The sequence below is a fragment of the Pantherophis guttatus genome, chromosome 2 (genome assembly GCF_059756535.1).
Source record: "Pantherophis guttatus breed Tessera chromosome 2, ASM5975653v1, whole genome shotgun sequence".
Taxonomy (NCBI): Eukaryota; Metazoa; Chordata; class Lepidosauria; order Squamata; family Colubridae; genus Pantherophis; species Pantherophis guttatus.
In genome coordinates, this window is record NC_142064.1 from 34540001 (window position 1) to 34567500 (window position 27500).

The 27500-nt window shown below is 39.2% G+C and overlaps 1 long non-coding RNA gene across 1 annotated transcript; it reads right to left on the bottom strand.

Annotated features, from left to right (window-relative positions):
- Positions 1-13072: 13072 nt before the first annotated feature.
- LOC132711408 (uncharacterized) lies at positions 13073-15602 on the bottom strand. The gene is made up of 2 exons (XR_009622258.2): positions 15093-15602; positions 13073-14185 (listed from the first exon to the last, which is right to left on the bottom strand). It is a non-coding gene; the product is annotated as an uncharacterized LOC132711408 (long non-coding RNA).
- Positions 15603-27500: the final 11898 nt, after the last annotated feature.

Consider the following 27500-nt stretch of genomic DNA (forward strand, 5'->3'; position numbering starts at 1 on the left):
CTGCACAGTCAATTAACAGTACAGGTTTGTAAGCAAAATCCTCATCTTAAGAAACTTTTCTGCCCTAATTCTGATACACAAAAATTGCCAGTGATTATTCAGAAATGAAGAAAAGACACTCTGTACACTATGCATACTTCCAAAGTTCCAGAGCTAAGCAATAGCATTTTTTTTTCCAATCATGGGTGTCAAGAGTATTTAGACTCGTTTGATCTCTTGGCTGCTGTGTGTTTGTGTTTTTACAGGTTTTATATTTTTTTTACCTGCTATAAACCACCAAGAGTTGCTCTATGAGAATGGCAACTATATAAATGGAAGAAATATATATATAAAAAAATAATGTCGTACAAGAAAGCTCGGGTAATAGAGAGATTAAAATGTTGGATGTGGTTCACATTATAGTCACATTGGTTTACCAGGTAGCTAAGAGCAATGAAGCAGATAGACAGAGACACAAGTAGAGAAATGTTCAGAATGAATTGGACTGAAAATAGATTGGAACTGGTTATGCTTTTCCATATGATATGGAATATCTTTCATGAAGTTGTGGACAGGCTATGTAGAGAGGTGTGGCCATTTCTTCTTTGCTCAATCTTTGCCTTTAGGTGGCTCGATTTATCTTCCAGGTTGCTCCATGTTTAGAATAACAGAGTTGGAAGGGACCTTGGAGGTCTTCTAATCCAACCCCCTCCCCAGGCAGGAAACCCTACACCACTTCAGACAAATGGTTATCCAACATCTTCTTAAAAATTTCCAGTGTTTGAGCATTCACAACTTCTGGAGGCAAGTTGTTCCACTGATTAATTGTTCTGTCAGGAAATTTCTCCTTAGTTCTAAGTTGCTTCTCTCCTTGATTAGTTTCCACCCATTGCTTCTTGTTCTACCCTCAGGTGCTTTGGAGAATAGTTTGACTCCCTCTTCTTTGTGGCAACCCCTGAGATATTGGAACACTGCTATCATGTTTCCCCTAGTCCTTCTTTTCATTAAACTAGACATACCCAGTTCCTGCAACCGTTCTTCATATGTTTTAGCCTCCAGTCCCCTAATCATCTTTGATGCTCTTCTCTGCACTCTTTCTAGAGTCTCAACATCTTTTTACATTGTGACAACCAAAACTGAATGCAGTATTCTAAATGTGGCCTTACCAAAGCATTATAAAGTGGTATTAACACTTCACGTGATCTTGATTCTATCCCTCTGTTTATGCAGCCTAGAACTGTGTTGGCTTTTTTTGGCAGCTGCTGCACACTGCTGGCTCATATCTAAATGGTTGTCCACTAGGACTCCAAGATCCCTCTCACAGTTACTACTATTGAGCAAGGTATCACATATACTATACCTGTGCATATCTTTTTTTGCCTAAATGTAGAACCTTACTTTTTTCATTGTTGAATTTCATTTTGTTAGATAGTGCCCAATGTTCAAGTCTGTCAAGATCCTTCTGTATTTTGAGCCTATTTTCTGGAGTGTTGGCTATTCCTGCCAGCTTGGTGTCATCTGCAAATTTGATGAGTTCCTCATCTATCCCCTCATCCAAGTCATTGATGAAGATGTTGAAGAGTACTGGGCTTAAAACAGAGCCTTGGGGTACTCCACTGCATACTTCACTCCATGTAGATGCAGTTCCATTGAGGACTACACATTGAGTGCAGTTGGTGAGCCAGTTACGAACCCATCTGTAGTAGTGGTGATGCTGTCTAATCCACATTTTTCTACTTTATCTAGTAGTAGGTTATGGTCTACTTTATCAAATGTTTTACTGAAGTCCAAGTAAATTATATCAACAGTATTCCTCTGGTCCATTAATTTTGTCACTTTGTCAAAGAATGCAATAAGATTAGTCTGGCATGATCTGTTTTTGACAAACCTATGTTGGCTTTTGGTTATTACTTTGTTTGCTTCTAGGTGTTTGGTGATTTGTTGCTTGATTATCTTTTCCAGAATCTTCCCTGGTATTGAGGTCAGGCTGATAGGTCTGTAGTTTCCTGGATCTGTTTTTTTTTTTCCTTTTTTTGAAGATGGGAACTACATCAGCTCTTTTCCAGTCCTCTGGCAGTTCCCCTGAGCTCCAGGATCTTTGGAAGATAGAGTTCAGTGGTTCTGAGGTTTAAGGGAGTTGATCAATGCCTCTTTGATTGCAGGATCTGTTTCTAAGTACTTAAAGGAGGCAATTATAAGAATTTGTTGAAAAAGCTCTCCCTTGAGGGTCTTTCTAGTTATGTAGTATTCAAATACCGAATTCTTGGGTAAGATGATTATGTCCCAGCTGCATCTGGATAAAACTGATTTTCTGGGCTTGGTTGCCCAGATATGGTAAAGAGACTGCTTTGGTTGTTTAGCAGATGACCTACTTTGGAAATTAGATGGGGGAAAAATGACACTTTTCGTTCTGGATTTCTTAGCAGACAGTATTGAATATGGTACCTTTCTGGGCCACCTTGTAAAATTAGGCCTTGGGATCACTGTTTTATGGTGATTCTAATATTTCTTGCCAGAAAGTTACCTTATTTAATATGTATGTCATTTACATACAACTTCTCACAGGGCTCCATCTTGTTCCTGATGTAGTCTAACTTCTACATGAAACGATTGGGACAGGTCCTTCAGAGCTAGGGAATTAGATGCAATCCACTTCTACTAATGATGCCACTCAGCTCTATATGCTTGAACATTACCTAATCTTGATAACAATCTGGATGATGGAAAACAAACTTAAATCCAGACAATACAAAGGTGTTAGAAGTGTAGGAAAATTATTTATTGATAAGATCTCTATATTGCTTCAGTCATAGAATCTCAGAGTTGGAAGGGACCAAAGATTTCAAGTCTAACCTGCCCGCTGCAAAATCTAACAGACATTCAGTTACAATTATTTTGACAACTCCAGTGCCATTTATATGGGCTATCCTTGAGAAGTATCTCAAAATTGGAATTGGTGCAAAATGGCAAGGATGCTAGCAGTTGCAAAGTACAGAATCATATGGTACCTGTACTAAAAAATATCCATAATGCCTAGTAGGTCATTTAAAATGCTATATTGACCTCTAAAACCCTAAATGACTTAGACAGTGAGTATCTGAGGATGGCCTCTCTCACTATGATCCTGCTCAGTTATTTAGATCAATAGGACAGGGTCACCTGAATATTCACTGGCTTGAATTCCTCCCCTACCTGCTTTCTTATTTAAACTATTATCATTTTTATATTTGAAAATGATGTTCTCTAAGGAAAACCCTCCTGCAGATTAAATCTTATTAAGGTGATGCATACTTCGTTGTTGCAGATGTAGATGTTAACATTGTGAGTATGAGCAAGCCTAATTTCAGACTTATAAGATGCATCTAGAAAAATTGTTCCAGGTGAATGGCAGAAGAGGGGAAGTAGTACACCATGACGATATCAGAATGTTTTAATTCTTTATGTTGTTGCTTGTTTCTTTAAACACAAAAAATGGAATGCTGGAACAGCATTTAAAGACATATATTGTGTTATGGTGTACAAAAGGTAAATGACTGCTATAAAAGCTTCTAGAAATTTGAATTCACACACTCTCACCTGACATTTCTTCATACAAATTAAGTGGTAAAACCATTATGTGCCAGGAATTTTAGATGTACTATTTAATGACATTCAAATAATTTTCATATCATAAAAATATTTTGTTTTTTATACATCTATTCCCCCTACTGGCGATGCTTATTTTTATTTAGCTGTAAAAAAAAAAGTTTAATCCATAGAAAGAGAAAGTAGAATCAAGACTGATTTATTAAATTGTTTATAATTATGGATGTTAGATACTGTACTTTTTATGTATGTAGGGGGAAGTGAATAAAATGTCATGTTCCTGACCTAATCTTGTATTTTATAATCTTAGCTCTTATTTGCTTTTGAAATATGTTGTGCTCTCAGCCCATCAATAAATATTTGTTTTTAGGTACAATTTCATTCTTCTGTTTGGAATACGATTCCTGGCGCATATATACTTCTGCTAAGTAAATAAATATGATGTTTAAAAAGAGGATATGCTGGTTCACACACAGGAGCTTAAAATGCTACAAAATTTACTTTTGCTCTACAATGGATATCTAACTGAAACATGTGCTTTGTATACTTAACAACAAACTTGAGATTTATAACATGGACACACATGCTGAAAAGAAGCATGACAGCTAAGACTGCTTACCTCCTTCAGCCATCTGGACCATCTAAACTCTTCAGGTGTTCATTTGTGACAAGCAGCCATGTGGTTCCATCAAATCTCTTCTGGGTGAGGGGGCAATTTTCATTGATTCTTCCCTCCAACTATAACCTCATGCATCATATCAAACTCTTGGGAGCAACTTTACAAAAAACTGTAGCCTGCTAGAGGAGGTAAGTAATCCTTTTTTCAGAGAAAAAGAACTCTGCTTGAAATTTTTATAAACCAAACCATTATTTTTACAGCTCCGATGAAGCACCATAGAATTTAAGAGGAATGTGAATACAATGCGATATTGTTCGTATTTCAAACCAGAACATGACACGTTTGCCCATATTAATGTTGAAACTGCAGAAGTGAAAGGTGCTAGAGAAGTCCCATTCCTTGGTGGAACCTTAATAATAAATGAACACAAATAGCACTAAATAAAAGAAGTCAGTAATCATTTTGGACAGCAACCACTACTAAAATCATATTACCGTGAGTTTAAAAAGACCTGAGTGAATAAAATGTCTTAGCCTAGCACTGAGAAGACAAAGTACGCAACTGAGGGAGCTTCTCTGGGGAGAGAATTCTGCAAATATGGGACCATTGCTAAAAGATCTTTTCCATCTTGATCAACCTGTGGAATTCACATTAAGGAGCACTTGGGAGACAGGCTCAGTTCAACATCCTATACAAATACCATTTGAATGGAATATAAGAGAAGCGGAGTAGGATTCTCAAACATATTGATACTGTAGATCAAAACACACACTTGAATTCACACACACACACAGACTTCAGTGATTAGTGCAAAAAACAAAAACTAAAAACAGAAAATCTTTCATTCAAAGCAGCATAGTTCTAAATACTATTGAAAAGAAACAATAGGAAAGTTATTGTCCTAATATTCTGTTAGGGAAACCTTTAGAAGTTCCTGCTATCTGCATTGAAAGTAAGATGCTGCCTAGAAGAATCATTGGTTTAATCTAGCACAGCACTCTTTATATGGTTATATTTCAACAAAGCTGAAAAGAGGGAAAAGGACATTTGCATTCACTTTGATATCTCATGTAAGCTGCCAAATAGATGGATAATACTACAAGTTTTCATAGCACCTATTGCATGTGTTGGTGTATGGAAAGAGAGTGATTTAAACCCCATTCCTATATCCCACTCAGGTTGTTTTTCACTCAGTGCACAAATTTAAAGATTGCCAATGTAGAACAGACAATGAAGAAAGCTATTAATACCCCATCTTAAATTCTAAGCAGTGCACATATTTATAAGATGCATCATATTTGGGAAAATAAAGCAAGAAAATGATATGTGAAAACAAACAAAATTTCCTTGTATGAAGATTATCCTTACTACCTGCTGCAATAAAACAATGGGATTTTTTATATTTGCAGTATTGTAGAATATTGACCTCAATATAATGGAGTGAGCTGGCACTCAAATGATGGGCACGCCAAAGTTCAAGAGCAGCATGTTTATATCACAGAAAATAAATGAATCCTCAGAGAAATAAAAGTTTTAAATAGCTGACTGCATTTTATGGACTTAAAGTAGCTGATATTATTGCAGCGCTTCACATGGCAGAGAGAAATAACTAATTAACAGGGAATTCCCTGTGAAAACCTAATTCTAAAGCATTTTGGCTTCACATTTCCTGCAGATGGATTGCAGGAAATTCTAGACCAGGATGAGCCAAATGAATGATGGCTTTCCAGATGAAGAGAATATTTTCATCCCTATTTTGAACTAGAGCCCACATTTCCAGTGATACAGGTCTGTAGGATTTTTAGGCTATGGACTATAAAATCTGGGTCTATAAAAGCAGATTACTTTCCACCCAGACATAATGTCGAAGACACCTACTGATTTCCCCACAGCAAAGAGAATGCTTAGAGATAAATAATGAAAGGGGGTGGAGCTGGCCTTCCTAGTAAACTCTAGGGAACACTAGTCAGATAGTTAATTTAAGTACATTGATCATGTGTCCTAGTCATTTGAAGCCAAAGTCTTCAGTGAAGTTCAGTGAACTATAGTTGCTTTTAGGGAATCATGTCTTGTATGGTTCAACATGTAAAAGTTTCCATTTGGATTTGTGTCCCCCAACCCATCATCATCTTCCTTTTCTGAGGGATTCAGTCAATGTGTGTAGTCAGACAAGAATAGATACAGTGATTTGAAGGTGCTAAATTCTACTAAAAGTTACTGTACAAGAATGTAAAGAATGGCCAATATCTTGAACAACAACATCTACTCTGGATCAATAAAATTTGTTTCTCTCTACCTCTCCATTTATAAAATGAGAGTAATAGCAACTTAGTTTCAGTGTTTTATTAGCAAAGTGAGCAGCAAATAGATATCTACAGGTGATGAAAAATGTGTAAACATGGACTAAGGAACAAAACTTTAATTAAACGAAAAGCACATTTACAGTATTCCATTGTGTGTCACAAAATGACCACTAGGACACATCTATAAAGTTCACAATAGAACACTAAGGTAATAATCTTCATCCATGGTTGTTCCCTTACAAACACACTTTAGATCCTGCTGTCTTTTGTTCTGGAGGTAGTACCAGAGGTGGGTTTCAGCAGGTTCTGACCATTTCTGGAGAACCGGTAGCAGAAATTTTGAGTAGTTCAGAGAACCCGTAGTAAAAATTCTGACTGGTGCCACCCCCATCTATTCTCTGCCTCCCAAGTCCCAGCTGATCAGGAGGAAATGGGGATTTTGCAGTAACGTTCCCCTGGGTTGGGGAGGGAATGAAGATTTTTCAATATCCTTCCCCTGCCATGCCCACCAAGCCACGCCAATCAAGCCATGCCATGCACACCGAGCCATGCCCACAGAACCGGTAGTAAAAAAATTTGAAACCCACCACTGGATAGTACCTATTGTGATGACCCCTAAATTAATTTCAGTGCTGTGAAAATGTAAGAGGGAGAAAAAAAGTCCCTTTCCATGTTTTTCAGTTCAGGTATATATCCTCAAAACAGCCTTGTTTCTAAATTTAAAAGCTCTAAAACTGTAGGGTTATGTGAGCATACATGTGGATTGTTGTTTTACAGGAGCTATTGTGGCCCACAAATTACTTGGGTTGCCCTTTTCTGCCCCTTTTCCAGTGCCACAATATATTTTTTGAGGTTGCAGTGATCAAAACTGTTCTTGGTATCCAAGTATGGTAGCACTGTAGATTTATATACAGGCATAGTTATATTGGCAGTTTTATTCTCAGATCTTTTCCTAATGATTCTTAACACAGAGTTCATCTTTTTTTATAGCAGCCACACACTGGGTTTACAGTTTCATTTAACTATTCAGCACAACCCTAGGCCCATTTTCTGATTTGTCATTGCCTGGAATCAATGTTTTTAGAGTTTGGGGATTAATTTTTATATATTTTAAAAGATTACATGATGACTCATAACTAGCAATAGGAAGCATTCCGCTCTGGAATAAGCACTGCATAATACTATATAAAAACATACTCTTTGCTAAATTAAAGATCACTTTTACAAATTATTATGCAACCAGAAAATACACTTTTTTCCATAAGAGGTTTATATAAATTGTATTTAAATGTTTAAAGAGAATATAGAAATTAATCAAAATCAATAGTGAATAAAGAGAACAAAATAAAGAAGAAAGTGATAAAGATGCAGAAAAAAAAAGAAATAGAAGAAGCATCCAATTTCACAGCAAATACAAGTATAACTACAACATTATCTCTTACTCTATGGTCATAAAAAAGCTAAATTTTCTCTATTACTTAACTTTATTCTAATCATCAAAACCACATCATAAGTGTATTTTTTTTCTGCTTCATGCAAAAAATCTATAAGGAGTTTCTAGTCAGCTCTAAATGTAGATATCTTTTCTTTAAACAAGGAAGTCAATCTGGCCATTTATGCAAAATCCATAAAACCTTTTTACAATCCTGTAGTACCTATTCCACAATCCTCACCAAACAATCATCTATTATAGGTAATGTTGAGCCTTTCCATTTTTGAGCATATATTAATTTTGCTGCAGCTGATATATATGAAAACAAAGTTTTATGTCTTTTTTCTAGCTCTCTGTCCAATAAATCCAAACGAAAAACTTTTGTTTCAGTTGTATTTTTTTTCTTTAAATATAAATCTTTACAATTTATATTGTTTTATTTGTTTCCTAGTACATTTTGATTGCTTATTAGTAACCTATACTATCACTAAGTGTTGTATCTTATGATTTTTCTTTATGTACACTGAGAGCATATGCACCAAAGACAAATTCCTTGTGTGTCCAATCACACTTGGCCAATAAAGAATTCTATTCTATTCTGTTCTGTTCTGTTCTGTTAAAATCTTCTGAATTAATATATGTATTTGTATCCGTTGGGGAGACTTTTTATACATCCATCAATATATGTCCTTTCATAATGTTCACATTTCCAACATAAATTCAAGATATCTTTATACATTCTAGGCTCTAGAGTCTAAACTCTAGACTATTTCTCTGTCACAAATACCAATCATTTTATAAACATAAACAGACAATACTTTAAGACTAATCCTTTCAACCACACATTTTCCATTTAGCCAATTTTATCATACTTTTGTTACTTGTGAACTTCTATCTCAAGTTTCAACAAAAGTTTATACATTTTTGCAATCTCCTGTTCATCCTTTGATCATAATTCTGTTTCAAAGTTAGATTTACATCGTTGTAAACCATAAAAATGTTTATCTACTTTAAACCTTTCTATACTCGTACATGGGACAATCATTAAAAAGTATATCCTTCCATCATCAAATCTTCTCTCATTTTACATTCCACTTGAAAAAAAGCTAATATATCACAATGATTTAATTTATTAATATATTTACTTACGTTTCTCATCTATAAAATGCTGCTTGTGCTGAGAGCCATAAAGGTGTTTTTGGGCACAACCTAGATTTATTCCATTTTCTCAGAATGGAATGGCTGACATAATGATTTTAAAAGACTACGTTAACCTTCATTTTATCATGCCATAAATGTCTACATGATCCAAATCTATGTCATGTCCTTCTAACTCAGTAGCCTCCTATCTCTCAGTAACACCTACTCTTTCATCCAAGTTATACAGAGCAAGGTATAATTTCAAAACAGGTAGACCCAATCCTCCTCTTTCCTTTCCATCTCGTAGTATCTTATATTTAATTCAGTTATTTTTCCCTGCCATACAAATTTAGATAAATCCTTCTTTGTTAGGTGAGACCACCAATTAGATGCTCTCTTTAACAGTACATGTCAAAGTTTCCCATTAAATTCTGGATCTTATAAACTGGTTTAGTGCAAATTTATTTATTTATTTATTTATTTATTTAATTAATTAATTAATTAGTTAATTTATATGCCGCCCCTCTCCGAAAACCCAGGGCAGCTCACAATACACTCAAAAAATCACTATAAAAACACTTAAAAATTAAAAACATTAAAAACATTAAAACCCATTCACACCATTCATGGCCAGATCTCGTCAGATTGCAAAGCGAGATCAACGGCCCCAGGCTTTTATTTTACATAAAATGTAAAAATGATAAAAAATACTGTTCCCTTATCTATTTTAAAACTTTCTTAAATCTTCTCTTTGTTAAGATTTTTGCAAAAGGTTTTTGAATCTTTACATCAAAGTTTTTCTTGTAGTTCTTGTTTGTAATTCTGAAAGATTTAACTCCCATAGGGAATTTTATCTTTGCTGCAAGGGAAAACTTTCTATAACTGTAGATTAATTACTTTCAAAGTGGTTTATGGGCAGATCAGACTTAATGCCCATATGCATGGCTATACTACAGCTAAGAATAAGGATGGAATCCTGACGGGTGGGTTCTGCTTACCTTTACTACCGGTTTGCAACTGGATCCCTTTGATCCAGGAGATTATGCTAGCCAGAATCCACCTTACAGTTGATGTTCTCAACTGCAATTTCTCCACTTCTTTCAAGAAATCTGCCAGCCACAATTTCCCACCAGAAGCCTCCTTTTTTCATACTATTTTGAATGGCCAAAAAGGCATTAAAAATGGGGATAATTATACTGTGAATATCTCAAAATGTGCATGGACATTTTTTCACTTTATCCTAGAGAAGAGCATTTAAGGTACACTAAGTAGAGAACATGATAAATAAATGGAAAACATATTATTGGTGGTGATTCAATTAAATGTAAAATGTCACAAGATAACCATAGCATTGATTTACAACAATAATATTTTAAAAATATTGTTTCATTATAGCAGTATTTATCAATCTTGGTAAAGTTAAGAAGTGAGAATTTCAACTTCCAGAATTCTAGAGAATTCTGGGAGTTGGAGACCACACTTCTTAAAATTGCCAAGTTTGAGAAACACCGAGTTAGTTTCAAGCTCTGAGGTATCTTAAAGACAAGCACCAACATTTTTGATTGCACTCGTGTGCTTAGGTGTCTGCTTAAGCATCAGCAAAATATTCCACATATCTGCTTCTAGTGTGCCTTGCAAATTTGTTTTCAATTTCAAGAAGTTCAAGAAAACCTAAGAGAAAACCTAAGTTCTAAGAGTGGTTAGGGAATTTCTGGCTTTTCCAAAATTGCTTACCGCAGCCAATATGGCAAAAGATAAAAGATGATGGGAGTTGTAGTTCAGCAACATCTGGTCAAAGCTTCATTCCTCCTGTGTTTTAATTTTGGCTTAGCAAGATGTTTCATTTTGGTCTAAAATAATTTCAGGGGGGAAAAAAACCACAGTTTACCAAATACAGGATGGCTGTGCATATCACATTAGGTCAAAATCAAACCAGGTATGTTATACTTAAGAATGGTATATAATCCTTTAGAAGAACAGGATAGAAATATTGTAAACAATTAAGGCAAAAATTATTTTATTGTAGGAATAATGAGCAGTTTCTATGACTTGACAGCATTATGTGCAAACTTTTAAGAAAGAAGTTTTTTAATATTGTTCATAAGAACTCATTATTATTATGATCTAGTATAGTATTTTTACTTAGGTCTCAAAGTATTACATCCCAATGCTTAGAATTATGTCAATGGCTGCAAACCAAGGCATGTTTATTTAGACATCTGCTCAGTTCAATTATTATTTTATGCACTGAATATTATACCTTAGCCTATATGTACCATCTGCAATAATTTCAGCTGTATGTTATGATGCATAAAAATATAATTTGGAAATAACCATGTTACTGACTTTTATTTTGAAAGTGCTTTTGAATCAGTTTTAACTCCTGCCTGGACTACCCCTGCAGGTTTCTTGACAGGTTTCAGATGTGGAACTGTTGCCTAATTCCTGGGGCTCAGAGAAAGTGACTGGCCCAAAGTCACCTAGCTAGCTTTGTGTCTAAGACAAGACTAGAATTCCTACTCTCCAAGTTTCTATCCTAATGCCTTAACTACTACATCAACAGATTCTCTGTTGCTGACTTTGGTAACTGACACCAAAATTCACATTTTTTCTGAAAAGAAATGGAATGCTGAATGTTTATATTGCATATTTTACAATTACTAAGCTACCGATTTCATTCATTATCTTCTAAGTGAGTAGGCAACTTTTCAGAACATGTAAGTATTCAGTCGCAGCTGCCACACTGGATATTGCATTAACAAATGCACATTTATCAAAAAGCAAACTTGAGGTTACTTCCTGCATCTCCTGTATTCCCTCAGATGATTTTTTAAGATATGAAAGTTTATTTTAAACATATAGTTACTTTACATTCTAGCATCTGATAGTAAAGAATAGAGTATAGATACAAAAAAAATGAGATACTGAAATAAAGAAAATAAAACATAGAAAATATCATATGGACAAATTTTTGTTAGCTTGTCCTTCTTTTGTCTTCTCTTCCCTTAGCCAGTTGCCACTATTTAAGTATTTGTCTTTATCTTGAAATATTGTAGAATATTACTTATATTTATGGAAACAATTTTATCTATTTTTAATCAATGTTTTAACTCTTTATCATAAGATCCTTTCCTAATTCTCCTTATCTTCTGGTAGGTGGGTACACTTCCAGCTAAGCCCTGGTCTGCAGCCACCCACCTTTATTTTTCAAAAATATCTATATGGCCTATGTACATTTTGGAAACAAAGATCATGCTGGTGAGTCATGTTTTATTTTGCTGCACACTAACTTCATCTTTTCTGTTTAAGTAACAAAAATTAAACTTAGGTATGATCAAACACTTGATAGGCACCCGTGGAACTATTTACTGGTACATCTGTGCCCATGGACATAGCAATATCTTGGTGTGAGAACAAGAGCTATTAGTTGCTGAAAAATGAGATCCAAGAACAACAGAGAATATTTACTAGAAGTAAATCTAAGCTTAAGAGCTCCCTGACTCATCTAATCACAGATAAAGTAACACAAATGCTGCCAAGTGGCCAGCAGCAGCTCCATATACCTGTCCACTCATTGTTTACATTTTAATGGAAATTCTATTCCAGCTATACCACAAAGCAGTTTAGAAGCTAGAAACAAATGCTGCTTCAGTGGAAGATGAATTTATGTTAACCTTTACCAAGAATGCAGTATAAGATAAAGCACTTAAGCATTTAGAGCATGGTACATCTTCACATATTATACAGCTCCATGGGAACAGATAAAGTGCTAACCATCTAAAGTTACCTTAGGGACATAGAATGAAGTATATAAAACTCTCCAGTGACATGCAAAGCTGTATTTTTAAGTCAAGACTTGCAACTTTTGAAAACGCATTTTTTTAGGAAGTCAGGAATGAAATTTGGTAGTAAAGCATTCAAAACCATATTATCTTTTTTAATAAAGCCAAGATAAGACAATTTGCTGTAATATCTGCTACATTAAACAACAGAAAAAGCAAAATGGCACTCGTATTTTTCAACTTTTATTGCCACAAATTCATTTTCAGTGAAACAGTTCCAGAGTAAATTATTTGCAATACGTTTAGATGTAACAAATCTTCAAAAATATACATTTCCCATATTTCAAATAAATCAGAGCAAACTTTATGTTTAAAAATTGGTGGGGTCAGGAATAATAATTCCTTTGTTGTGGAAAACTTACAGATTTCCATTATATTTTAGTTAATCCAGCTAAAGATATTGTGTAGCAATGGATTAAGATTTCCTAAACTATCAGTTAGATAGGGTTAAAACTTGTAAATAGGTAGCTTACTTCTCTAATTAAATTAGAAATTTATACCAAAATTAGAAATGGGAAGTTTCAGAGGACATTATATAGAAGTAACAGAAAAACAGAGTATATATGGTCAAGAATGTAGGCACTTAAAATAGGATCCAGAATAATATATACATCATGAAGTCTCCCAAATTTTCAGATAGTCTTTATATCTGAGATTCCTATACTCTACTAATGTTCTCCCCAATTAAAAAAAACCCCTCTGACACACTAGATAACAAATCCCACTCGTATTCAATATACAGTAGTACAACTGCTTGTACAGGAAATTATGAGAGTTCTAGTACATCTGGAGTAAACAATAAGGGAAAGCTACACTATCATGAATCCAGATTTCCTCTTCCTATGCTATGTACCATTGTGCATTGTAGCATTCTTCGTGTTGCGCCTAAATGAGTATTTCATTTATTTTCCTGGGATGAAAAAGAGGATATTTTCTGTGGGGTCCTTGTTGCTCTCTGAGCTTGTTTTCTTGCAGACATTTCATTACCAAACTAGGTAACACCATCAGTGCTTGAAGGAAGTGGGGTTTGCTATCATTTTATATACTACTTGCTTGCCTGTCAGTGTTGACTAGAGTCTTGGTGGTTCCTTGATTGGGATATTGTTTACTTCTTGATTGTTGGTCTAGTGTGGTGTTAATCTCTGCTCATCCAGATGTTGATTGCTGGTGAGGAGGCTATTTTCTCTGGCGGGTTTGCATTTTTCTTTTCTCTTGGCTGCTTGATCCAAATTCTGCTTGGCGTCAAAGGAGCTGTTACACGTTAACTCCAACCGAGCGCAGGACGCTAGCAAACAACAACAACAACACACACACAAAAAAAAAACCGTCACGTTACAATGATGAATGAGGCTGTGTGGGCCAGCATCTTAAAAGCCGAGGCTTTGGCTTCTCTTTTAACTGTTTCAACCTGACAGCGCAATGGATCACCCCAGACTGCAAGGGAGAAGTATTTAGCCGTCGCGCACGTGCCTGAGTTTCCCTTGGCCGCGCAGCCCCTTTCGTCCCCGTCCGCTTGGAGGACTGGAAGACTTTTTTTTTTTTTTCACGCGGTCGCGAATGCATACGAGGCGCTCGAAGGAGCCGCTCCGCTTCACGGCGGTGGCGGCAGCTCGATCTTTGCTCCCACCACTTTCTAGCGCGAGCGCGCGCGCGCGAGCATTAGCACTCCAGCACTTGGCAATCCTTCAGCAAAAAAAAAAAAGCCGAGCCGGAAACGCATGCGCAGAATTTTGTGTTGTTCGGCGCGCGCTCTTGCCCTCCTCTTTTCTCTTTCCTTCCCCCGCGCCCCCCCCCGGCGGGCCCCCCCTTTCTGCTCCTGGAGGAGAAGTTGGCGCGCTGCCCGTTCAGGCATTCAGCGTGAGCTCCTCAGGGATCAGCAAGCAAAGTCACAGTCTGCACAAACAGAGCTTTCAAATTCATAAAATTCATAGGATTTTTCACAAATGAATGAACACAATTTTCTACCAATTTCCTCATTATGCAAATATGCAAAATATCAAATTTAGGCCAATTAGGGTCCTCCACAGTCCCAAATTCACCCGTTTAAGCCATAATTACAGAAACTATCAAATAATTACGGCCGCTAATTGGAAATATTTGTGACAGATACAACAAATTCTTGCACAAATTACATTTCATTTTAGGAACCACTGCGCGCCACTGAAATTTTATCGAAGTCTAATTTAACTTACATAATGAGTTGAATTGAGTACTTGTTATCAAATTTGAGCAATTCATAGCTCCGTAATGTGGAATGATCAAATAAATTAAAAGGGAATTTATTCAATATTTTTGTTGTGCTTCTTTTTTTCGAAACCATTGCTGTTTTGTGAGGAATTTCCTTGCTCCCGCTGCCCGAGGTGGCTGACATGTGTCTTTTTTTTTTTATAACCCACCAGCTGCAAAGAAAAGGAGGAGGAGGAGGAGGAGGAGGGAGAGAGCTTGAACCGCCGCCGCCTCCTGCCCCGACCGAAAAGGAAGGGCAACGTTTGGAGTCGGGGCGCCTTCCTCGATATTAGCATTCTTAGTCCGGCGAGAAGTCATAACAAGAGGCAAGCCCGGTTTCCATAGGCGGCGAAGAAATAGCAGTTTCTTGCCTTTATACTTCCGGGTGAATGGCGGTGGTAACCGACTGGGAAACTAAGCGCTCCGAGCGGGATTTTGCTGATGGCGCGCCATGATGCGCTGTTGGCGCCTGGCCCCGGCAAAGCGGCAAGTGCTCAGCGCCATCAGCTCGATGCCCACCACGGGGCTCAGACACGCAGCTTGGGGTCGTTCCTCCTCCTACCTGGGAGCAAGTTCGTGCAACTGAGCGGGACAAGGGGAGGTGGGGGGGGGGGGAGAGAGAGAGACGCCTCTCCGATCCCCTCCCTGACACGTCACTCTTGCGATTTGATCTTCCCTTTCAAAGCAGACTTTTCTCGGAGGGCAAATTCCGCAGCAACTGACCCGAGTTTGGTTTCCTACTGAAGTGAATTCGTTTTAGGATCCAGGCATTTGGGATGCTTTTGAGCTTTTATAGGATCTATCTCGCTCGTTTAAAACCCGCTTTCTAATTCGCCGGCTCTTAGAGAATGTAATAGAGCATATAATAATAACAATGCCGCCATCTATAAAATATTCTATTCTATTCTATTCTATTCTATTCTATTCTATTCTATTCTATTCTATTCTATTCTATTCTATTCTATTCTACACCAAATAAATTTTTGTTATGTACACTGAGAGAATATGCACCAAGACAAATTCCTTGTGTGTCCAATCACACTTGGCCAATAAAGAATTCTATTCTATTCTATTCTAAATTCCTGCTATTTAATATTATCTAGGCATCTGCGTTCATTCTCGTTAACAGTACATATATAAACATGTTATGTACCATTTTTCCCCTGTGCCATTTTTTTATTTCAGGCGACTGCCTGGATAAGTCTCTGCAGTTTTCTTAGCAACATTTTCCTAAGTGGTTTGCCGTTGCCTTTTTCTTCGGCCTGAGAGAAAGGAACTGGCCCAAAACTCCCCAAGCTGACTAGTAAACTGACCATCTCTAGGGTGCTAGCCTGATGCCTTGAACCACAGCACCCCACCGCCTCTTACCATATATACTTTTATAAAAATTGAATATAACATGATTCCCACAATGATCTAAAACCATGCTTATTACAGTGGACACCATCCAGTCTTTTTTTTTTAATGGAGCTTCAAACGTTCAATGGTTATGGCCCTTTTATATGTACCTTAATCTTATTTGTAAAATGCCGATGTCATTGTGTGTGTGCGCGTCTACAATAGCTACGCGCGCATTCATTGTAGTATGCTTAGAATGTTACACAGCAGCCGATTGTAGTTTGTTTTCCGAGAAATTGAAAGCGTAAGTGCTCTTATAATATTAAGGCGTAAATATTATTATACTTAAGTCTGTGGGACTGTGAGTGTGCATTTCCCCATGCTGAGCGCACTTGAGTGTGCGTGTACCTATACTATTATATATAACTCGTATTTATCTCGGTAGACTCCAGAGTTGCCCTCTTAGGAGAAGGTCAGCTCCCTGGCCGTGGACATTATTTTTCTTCCTTACAGCCATGCCCACATACCCCCGCGCGCACCCCTCTTTAACTGCCTGTGGCCTCGTTGGCGGATTATAAATGTCTCCTTCTGCCTGTGATTTGTTTAATCCGTGGAAATGGTGCTGGTCCTATGTAAACAAGCCAAGTGCGGAATGAAGGCAGCCACCCATGCGTGGCCAGCCTGCCTATTTGTCAGAAAACCTTCATAAATACTGAGTCGAGGCTGGGCAAGGATGTGATGTCTCCATTTTGCCAGGAAAGGGCGCGAGGAAGACAAAGCGAAGCAGAGCGCCGCGTAACCTTTAAGGGACAGATAGTGGGTGCGCTGCTCTTCGCCCGAGTCTCGCTCCCTCCTCCCTGCCTCTCTCGGTAATTCAACGCCAGCCAGGATGGATGACGGCTTCTCTGGAATAGCTAGATCCCCTTCTTTTACGGGCATCATGTATGTGTGCAAAAACAAAGTGACGAAGACAGTCCAATAATATCTTCGTCCCTGAACCTTTCCACAATCTCTCTCTTTAATTCTTTGGGAGCCTGACATACTCGCAGACAGTTATGGCTGCTTTCAGAAGGATTTCTTCTGGGTGCCTTCCTTCCTTCCACCCATTGGCTCCGTGGGAGGCAGATCCCCAAAAGCCTCAGATGGTAGATGTTAACTCCCTATTGGGGGGGAGATGTTCCAATTGTACTTGGTACTATAAGATTTGCTCTCCATTCCCCTACCCGACCCCCAGCTTTACATTTAAACATTTTTCTTTTGTCCCTGAGTGAATTTAAGGAAAAACGTTAAGGGCCTGATCGGATGCTTCATAAGAAAACTGCCCAATAGCTATGTATTTAAAACGTGAGAATCCTCGAATATTAATACGTAGAAGCAGCTATTAATCAAATCCTTTACACCTCCTTTAGCTCAGGCGAGATGCAGGGTATTATCATAAATCTACTCTGATAGTAACACAAGAATAATGAGTTCAGTAATGATCACTATGATGATGATAATGATTTTAACCAACAAAGAATCGTGTAGATTTATTGCTAATAACGTGGTACAGAAGACTCTTCATTCAAAATTACTAGAGATGTACATTTTATTGTTGAAGAAGAGGTTGCCAGAAGGATTTGGTACAGTAAGACATTTGACGCAATAACTAAAGAAGGATAGCTTGTATTAGAAAGCTCTTTCTCTGTGTAGCGCTTGCTAATAAGTGGAAGAGACTTCAACTCCCAGAACCTCCAACCAGATCAACCATTCCCACGCAGAATTCTGGGAGTTGAAGTCCAACACTTCTGGAGAGCATCAGGTTGGAAAAGGTGTGCTAAAGTATTTCTTGGGATGTCAAATGAAAATTATCTAATTAATTTCAATGTCAGCAGGATTTAGGTCCCCCCACTCCCATCTCTTTCTCTCAGTTTCTCTTTCTCTCCTCCTCCCTCTTATTCACATAGAGGTTAAGCATATCACAATATTAAATTGATGGGTTTATTTGCTCTGTAAAGGATGGAAACAAAGACATTATTGGATTGAGGCACAGTAATGACAATATATGTTATCAGTCTGAAAACTCTACAAAAATGTACCACTATTTTCAAGCATGTTATAGAAATCCCACCATCACTTCAGGTTATGATCTATGTTTTTCACCAAGAAGCACAGTACAATTAAATGAAGCAATCTGGATTTATCCATTGAGAGAATAATTGGCTAAAAATTGTTTTATAACTTTTTGGGTGATAGATTCAACTGATCGCTTATTCAACTGATCTCTTATGATCCCTTATGTCCTTCTTGTCATTAACTATGACGGTGAGGAGTGTGCTCAAAGTGTGTCCAAAAAATGAAAAGGGTGGCCTTGATGATAGGTCACACATATAAAAACAATCACCCCTCCGGTGATAGTTAAATTGCACTGTGATCTGCAGTCCCTGGCAGGTCCTAAAATTTCTTCCCTTCATTATTTAAGAAGAAGAAAGTAGGAATTAGAAAGACAGCTAAGATGCACATATAATTGGTATCTCAGGATCTAATAGAATGAAGACCAGAGTGGTCAGCTCTGAGCCACTCCTTTTGCAAGTAAGAAAGTAATTGGTGGTGGAGATGCTCATTTTCTCCTCCTATTGAAAACAAGGAAGGACATCTTCTATGAAATAAAACTGGGCAGGCGTATGCAAAGTCCCTTTTGATGGAGTTTATTCAGTTTTAATTAAAAAAAACTTGCTTGTTACTTATTTTGATGTACATTGTTTTACATCCATTAAGATTTTTTAAAAATTTTCTAGGAGATTCTTCCATTTGTGGAAAAAGAAGGCACTACATCATCAAAAATAATATTGTTTGTCATCTTATGCTTATATATTTTATACCAGCATTAATTTTTTTCACATTGGTTTTTAACCACTTATAATTTCAGTTCCTGGGTGGCTTTTGACCTTAGTTTTCCCCCACGTATTGATAAATATATTTAAATTAGCAAAGGTCCACAGACAAGCACACCCAAATTGGTGTAAAATGGGCAGTTCAAGAAAGGACTCTCTGTGCTCTTTAATGTGTTTGTTATTTTTATCCTACATATGAGAGGAATGATATTGTTAAAAAAGCAAAAAATTGGGTTGAATGTGCTGCCTATGCCTACCTGAACTCAGGGAAACTAAAAAATGCAAGGGACTTCCCTCAGCGATCCTAATCCTTTGGAAATCCCATTGAAGAAAACTTCATTGAGAGTAAAAGTGAATGGGCTGAGGATGAGGGCTTTATCAATGGGAGATTTGTTCTTTAATCCTATAGAAAGTGGGTAAATCTCTTAAGTGCCTGCTAATGAGAAAATATGGAAGATGCTCAGCCTTTGTCAGATCTCTGAAGGGAGTCCCAGGAAGAGCACCTGATAGCACCGTCTAGTTAGCTTCTTCTCTCTATTATTTTAAGAAATGGAAGTCTTTAAAGTAATAACAAAATGTTCAAGATTGATTCACGATGCGCCCAATATAATACTGACATAATTGCCATGTGTTACATAATAAACAAAACATCTGTAGCGTTATAACCTTGGTGATGACTTATGAAATCAAGGTATGGACCAATTAATGGGTTGGTATTTTATTTCTTTAAAGGTAAGACTCTATAAACATTGGCTTTAAATTGTCCTAATTAGTAACTTGCTCATTAATTAACTTTCTGATTAATTGTGTAGCAATCCAATTTGCAGATGAGGCATTTGAACAGTTATACCTTATACTCCTTCTCCTGTCTTTAAAATTCCCCTGCATTCATGCGGTTTCTCAGGGCCTGGGCTTTCGCTGCTGGGAAGAGACCAGAGCCAAAGAAAAAAGAGATCTACAACTAAACAAAAAACAAACAAAAAAAAAAAAACCCACACACCTCAAATAAACAACTGAACAAAACATTGGGCAATAAGAAAAGAGGAGAAACCAGTCTCCTTCCAAATTCACATTAGAGTAAGAAGCTAGTGAATTCGACCCCACAACTTTGAAGAATAAATCGATACTGCCCCCCCTCCCCGCCCAAAAAAAGGCAAAATATTTTTTGAAACAGTTTGGGTTTCACTAATAAATCTCACTTCCTGAGTTACGGCCATTTCGATCTCGGCAGCCAATTTTTTAAATTATTTGTTCTTAAATTGACAGAGGCCTTTTAAAGCAGGTTATCAAAAGCCGGCCGATCTGACTATTCTGTTAATGTCCGGACTCTGCTTTTAATAGATAGGTATTTTCATTCCAGTTAATTTAACCTGATTTTATTTCGGAGCCGTGTGTGGGGATCCTTTTCATAAGTGCCTAGTAGTAATCGGTGCCTTTAGTCTCAACCTAGCGTGCCTCCCGCCCCCTGTACATTTACTTTCAAGTCAGTGTCATTGATTTTAAGGAAACCTGCTTACAAGTAAGCGTGCTCAAGAAATCAATCTTCAGATCTGTTCAGTCGGAGCTCCGCTCAGCGCTGGTGGCATTGTTGTCAGACTGACCTCACCTCTTGTTTCGAGGAAGAATTGGAGGCGGCTCCCCCCTCCCCCCAAAAAACCCCATACGTTATTTCTGACCGTCAGTATATAGCTCCAACATACCACCGATACTGAGATTGTGCAACATTTAAATTAAGCGGTTAATTAAGCCATTAATCGGTTAAAGTCGAGACAGTTCATCAACGTGAAACAATAACTCGGGTTGGCGGATGCTTATAATCTTTGCGTCTTTCCTTTTTTTGCGCCGAGCCGAACCCTCCTTAGGCTTCCCCGGATCTCACTCTCCCCCTTCCCTTCGTCTTAGTTTCTGCCTTACCTCCAATAATGCTAAGAAGCTGAGGGAGGGGGGGTCGTTTAATAAAGCTAGACAATAAGGGAATGGCGGGCGACATTTAAATCACAGGCTTGACTGAAAATGAAATATCCCGTGGCCGGTTCGCTATATTTGCATCAGAAAAGCAGCCAGAATATTTCAGGCTCCCCCCTCCTCATCCGCCCCGCTCTCCGGCTCCGAATTGGCTGCGTTTCCCCACCAAAGCCTTTGTGGCCCGGGCTTGCCTCGCGTCCCATTCTGGGGAGAGCAAAGGAGCAGAGAAACCTTCCCCCCCGTATGGCAGATCATTCTCTAAGTGAATAGAGATGAAGGCAGGGATATTAAGTGACTCTATAAAACATCCCGGACACAATTGTGTGATTGATGGAGGACAAAGTGGGAACAGCAGGACACCCGATCCTGGGAGAAGCCGCGCTGTCAATGCGAGAAGCCCATCTCTCGCAACAGCTTCTCCTGGAGGAGTTTGCAGTCTATTTGTATGAGTAATCAGCTGAGCCCCCTCTCTGTCAGCCGTGTTTACTCACTGATTTTCTCAACAAGACAACCATTGACACTGGATGGATGGGGCTAATCTGGCGCAGAACTGGCGGCTTTGCAGAGGCTACAGGTCGAAAATGGAGCGCCGCGCCAGCTTCACCTCGCCTAATCTAGCGGCTAATATTTATTAGAGCCAATTTACAACGCCGCTCTCGCAAAGAGCAAGCAAAGGCGCGGCCACAATTAATAACGCAGCCCTCGCCCATCGGGCGAATATCTAAGAGCAGCGATGCCAGCAAGACCCGCTTCAGTTGGCCAGCGCCGGGCCCAAAGACACAGCGCTTGCCCGAGCCACCAGCTTGGCCCGCCGAGCAGCAGGGCCCGCCTGGTGGGGAGGTGCCCCCTCGCTTTCCCGCCCGGATCCTTCGGGTCAAAAGGACGTTCCGAAGCCCCAAACTTCCGGGGCTGCCTGAAGACACCACCTTTTCATCCAGTTCAAACGCGCGTCTTTACCCGCAGGTTTAGGATTTTCTTCCACACTTAAGGTTTCCTTGTGATTCAATGGCGGGAGGGGGAAAATGCCAAGAAACCACCGGCGGGACCATCTGCCCGGTAGGACAAGCTAAGAGAGCCCAGCACCTGCAAGCTGAAAGATTTGCCTAATGCACCAACAGCATTTCTTGCCCACAATTAAAACGGGGCTCTGCCGCAGCAGGCACCTCCCTGTCCTTGCCGCAACCCGGAGCAGGTGGCGCCCTCGCACAGCTCCAGATACACGCGAGCTGCCTGCAACGCCATTCCTTTCTGGACTCCTTTCAAAGGGAGCCTTTGCTATTACAGAGAAGGAGAGTTGCCCGCAGGTTCACGGCCACCGAACAAAGGGCGTCTGGATCCCTGGAGCGTCTCTGACCAACTGGCATATTCCGGATAAATACAGCACAAGGTGGTCTGTTGTGTGGCTGTGTGTTTTAAAGACGTTCCTTGTGCTCGTTCAGTGACATTTCGGAAATGCCTTTGTAGGTGCTTACCGCGATGAGGCGAGGGGGCAGGCCTCTCGATTCCCACATGCGAAATCAGATGTTAAGCATTAATAGAGAACCTCACCGCCATCCTTTCTGCGATGCTGACACACGCTCACAAATCTAAACACAATTAAGCAATCTTCTGCATGTATTCTGCACCCCTATGTTTAAGTATCCCATCCATCTTGATACATGATGGCAGACCGCTGAAGGAGATGGAATCTGAGTTCAAATCTCCCCAAAGAATTTTGGTTTGGACAAAGCACCATATTCCCCCACCCTCTTTTGGCTTCCCTGAGATTTGGCACTGAGCCAGGGTGGTCCTCAATAGCCTCTATTTGCCTCCAATACCTATAATATATGTACTTCCACCCATATATGCATTGTTGGTTTCAGTACTTTAAAACAGCATATATGGGCACGGCACCATGGTGAGCCCAGGTTCAATCCTACTATAAATTGCCAGACTCCGCTGAATTCGGTGCACCCAAAGCAACTAAGAATCTGGTGACGCTCTCCCAAAGAAGAATGCTTGAAAGACAAGTGCAGACATCTTGTTTCTACCCGACAGGACCGTATTAAACATTTCGCACGTTACACCCGTCCTGCATACAATCAAAGGCCCCAAAGAACTGCCAGGATTTTGTCAAGCACCGGAACGCACGTAGGAAAGGGGGAAGGCTCACTTCTTCCCGCCTCTTCCTTAACAGCCAGACCGTGCAAAATGCTGTTCACGGAAGAAATGCAGGGCCGGGTTTTGTCCAAAACGAAGAGACGCCCGGTCCAAAGGCGGAGGAAGGGTCCTTCCTTCTCGCCCCAGTGCGGCTAAGCCTGGTCTTTCCAATCTAGGATTTCCGGCTGCTACAACTCGGCGCTGGCGGCTTGAGATCTGGCTGCTGGAATACCCTTCCTCGCCGCCGTAGGCAGGGCCTGGTTTGGCACCGGTCGCCGCGAGGCCTTTTTCCTTCTTCGCGCCTTTCCCGCTTGGATCGAGGCTACGGCGCTTCAGCCCAGATCGACGGCCCTCCAAGAGGGACGATCCGGACGCTTCCTCACCGCCCGCCCCCCACTCTCGGAACCTCCTTGCGCTTCCTGGCGGACCGATGCAGTCGCTGGAACTGCTCGGTCGGCGGGGAGTGGCCGGCCGCGACCGTCGCCTCCTCCCGCCTCGGTAGGCCAGGCGGCATCTCGGCGCTAATTGCTGGGCTCCCTGCCTACCCACACCTCCGCCGCTAATTCCCCGCTTCTCATTCCGCAGGGAGGCGGTTGGCGGAGGGGGTGGGAGCCGCGGAGCCTCCGGCGCCTCCTCCGAGCGCGCGCCTGACTCCGGCGTGTGGCGTCCATCAAGTCCACCCGATCAGGGCGGTTCGCTAAATTAGCAGCTTGGCTGTATAATCAGGCGCTTGCCATTGAGGCCGCTGAGCTCGCCCGTTAGGCCTAGGTGAGGCTGCGGCGCCTAATGGGCCGGGAGGTGTGACGAAGATGCTAAGTTGGCAATTAAAGCTCATATCTGCCGAGCGCGATTTTAGGGCAGCCCTGGGTTATTATCGCTCGAGAAAACGCAGGGAGGGTTCGTGCGCGCGTGTCTATACGCGCGCGGACACCCACCCGCCCACAATCAGCACCGCATCTGAAAACGCGGCGACACATCAATTAGGTAAAGCTCCTATTTAAAATACTTCAGCTTCCATCTTCATCATTTCATCAGTTCCGTGACTCCTTTAGATCTGAAAACATCTGAAGTTTGGCGCCTTTAATATTTATCTCATCTTTGCACTTGGGATTTACTTTAAAAAGTCTTGTCTGTGTCCTAAAGATCACTTCATCCAACCAAACCCTGCTTTTCCTATACTTATTAATCATTCCTGAAAGTTTCCCCCAATGAATAGATCAAGAGATTGCTTTATTCCAAAATGGCCCACTAAACTTAGGTTAATAAAATATTAGTACAATTTTTTAAATTAATAGCAAGAAGAGGTAGTGCCTCTTTTAAAAAAAATGTGTGTGAAGGGGACAATTATACTGTGGCAAAACTCTGGAAGTTATCAATTATTCACCCTGGATCTGTCAAGAGAAGTCTTGAGGAAAGCAAAGCTGGCAAAAAAAGAGTTAAAAGTAAACTTAATTTAGAGGTTAAAACAAAAGGAAAGAGTAAATTTAGAAAAGGTTACTTAATGTGAAGCTGTAAGTGCTGAGATTTCTAAGGTAAAAGCCACTTCTGCCTTAGAAACCCTCTGAAATCTCTTTCAAGTGTAACTGCATTGTTGCCTACCTATTAATGGACCACTTAAACATATTAACCCATGAACATAGTCTATTTAAATAGCTCTTTCCTCTAAAAACATTTTACATTTAAACTGGAAGACCATTTTCTGTTTATTCCAATAGAAAAAAGTCCCAAGGCATTTGCTGCACTTAAATACCTAAATTGAAATATTACCAAAAATATTATTAGCTTTATTTGCTGACACAAGGGAGGTAGGTTAAAGTATTTTTCATTTAATTTAATGGTGAATAAAGCACTTAAGACACTTGATGATTTATTGATCAAATAGAAATCAAGACATCCAACAGCTACTTATTTAATCCCCACTCCCTGGATTATATATAAATTATTTTTTCTTTCCTTTTCTCACAATATGTGCACTTAGCCTTGTTCTAACGATTATAAGAAATGGGAGGTTCTTAGTTCATTATAACGATTATAATATTAACTTAAGACATCCTTTTCCTCTGCGAAGAATAGGAAACCATGAATCTCCACAGAACTGTAAACAGATTTTTAATGAACAACAATGTTCCAAAATGAGTGGTCTCTTTATAATTATTGTTTAAAAGGGAATTATAACTTTTTGGTAATAACTTGAGTAATTATACCTGTATAATTTTAAATAAATTCATTTGAGGCAAACTATGATAGGGGCATCTGAGTAACAAGTCTGTTCTCAGTGTTTGTTTATATGCTTCAGTAAGCCAAGATTACTATCATGGTTTGAATAAGCTACAAGTGGCTAAGATCACAATGCTAAGCCATAGTTTACAAATCCTGTTGACTAGTTTGAACAATATGCTAAACCAAAATCAAACCAGATTAGTTCAATGTGTATGAACCCAACCACAATATACTATGTTCATGCAAAAGACAGGTGAGTGGGCTGCTTTAAAGAACTGCAGATGGGTGTTCACACTTTGAAACAACTTTTGGAATTTACTATATGGTCACACACAGGTATTTCCAAAAGCCATATCCTCCCTCCCAAAAGCATAGGTCCAGTATAAAATATATTTTACACAGAATTAATACCTATTACTTAAAATTTCCTGTTGAACAAGATAGCTATTTACTAATTTAATTGATCTCTTATTTGCATGTATCAAATCAATCTCATATACACAAGACACACAAAATATACAACATGCATATCCTCCCTTTCTTCCAGCAGAAGAGCAAACAAGATAGGAAAAGAGGAAATGGCAGGGAAGGGAAAAACAAATTGGATGGAGATGAAACAAGGGAAAGAAATAAGTGGATATGGAAATAAAGAAAACCATTCTGTACACATTATAAAAACAAATGCCAAACATCTCCTCCCAACCAGGATCATCGGAGATATCAGTCTGCCTTCATTTGCCCTTTCTTATTCCTTTCTTTTCAATAGTTTTTTTTTTTTTAATTATCAGTAAAAATAAGCAGAAGCTCCTCATAGGTCATTACTTGAGGGAAGTAATTTCCTTACCTCAGTTCATTGGTTATTACTTGAGGAAAAGTAATTACTTGCCTTTTTTTTGGCAATGTCAGGTAGATTGAACCAAACAAACCTGTTAGGATAAAGTTGATGTGTAACTAAGATAGTCCAGTCTCTTTCATACTTTGGCACAAATATAAATTTACCATTAGCTCCGTTACCAATAATGATGTTATAGCAATGTTTCTCAGCATCAGCAAGTTTAAGATGTATGGACTTACCATCCAGAATTTTCCAGCCAGCATGCTGGCTTGGGAATTCTGGGAACTGAGATTCACACATCTTAAAGTTGCCAAGATTTTAAAATACAGATATATGATAAAGGGCTGGACTATGACCAGGGAGTCCTGGGGTCCTACCCACCCTTTGCTATAGAAATTCACTGGGTGACATTGGAACAGCCCATCTCTCTCTCTCTCTCAGATCAGCATATTTCAGTGGGGAGTGGTGGATGGAAGAGAATGCTATTAACATCACCATGGAGTCCTGGAGGAAAAGCAGGATATGTCTATCAAATGTAACATTTTCAATGGGAGGTATTTGCTTCTGAAACACCCTCAATGTTTTACACGATAGGAATAACAATACAGGTAGTCCTCAACTTACAACCATTTGTTTAGTGACCATCCAAAGTTACAACAGCATTGAAACAAGTGACTTATGACCACTGCAGCATCTCTGTGGTCACATGATCAAAATTCAGGCACTTGATGATCCTTGGCTCAATTTGTTGAGAAAGGTATAGTTTATTAAGATCAAGTGTATTGCAGTAGTATAAAGCCAGAACTGAAAATCGTGCCCATTACTGTCTCTCATTGCTCACCTCAGGATAGCCAGTCAGGTTCAGGCAAGATGTTTTCATAACAGTGAGTTCAAGCATAGTTTGGTATGCAGCCCCCTCCTTCTATATAGGTGACCTTGAGGCAACGTCTTCAGGAAATACAGCACTTTCATTTCCCAAAACTTTCCCCCTTCTTTCCTTCTCC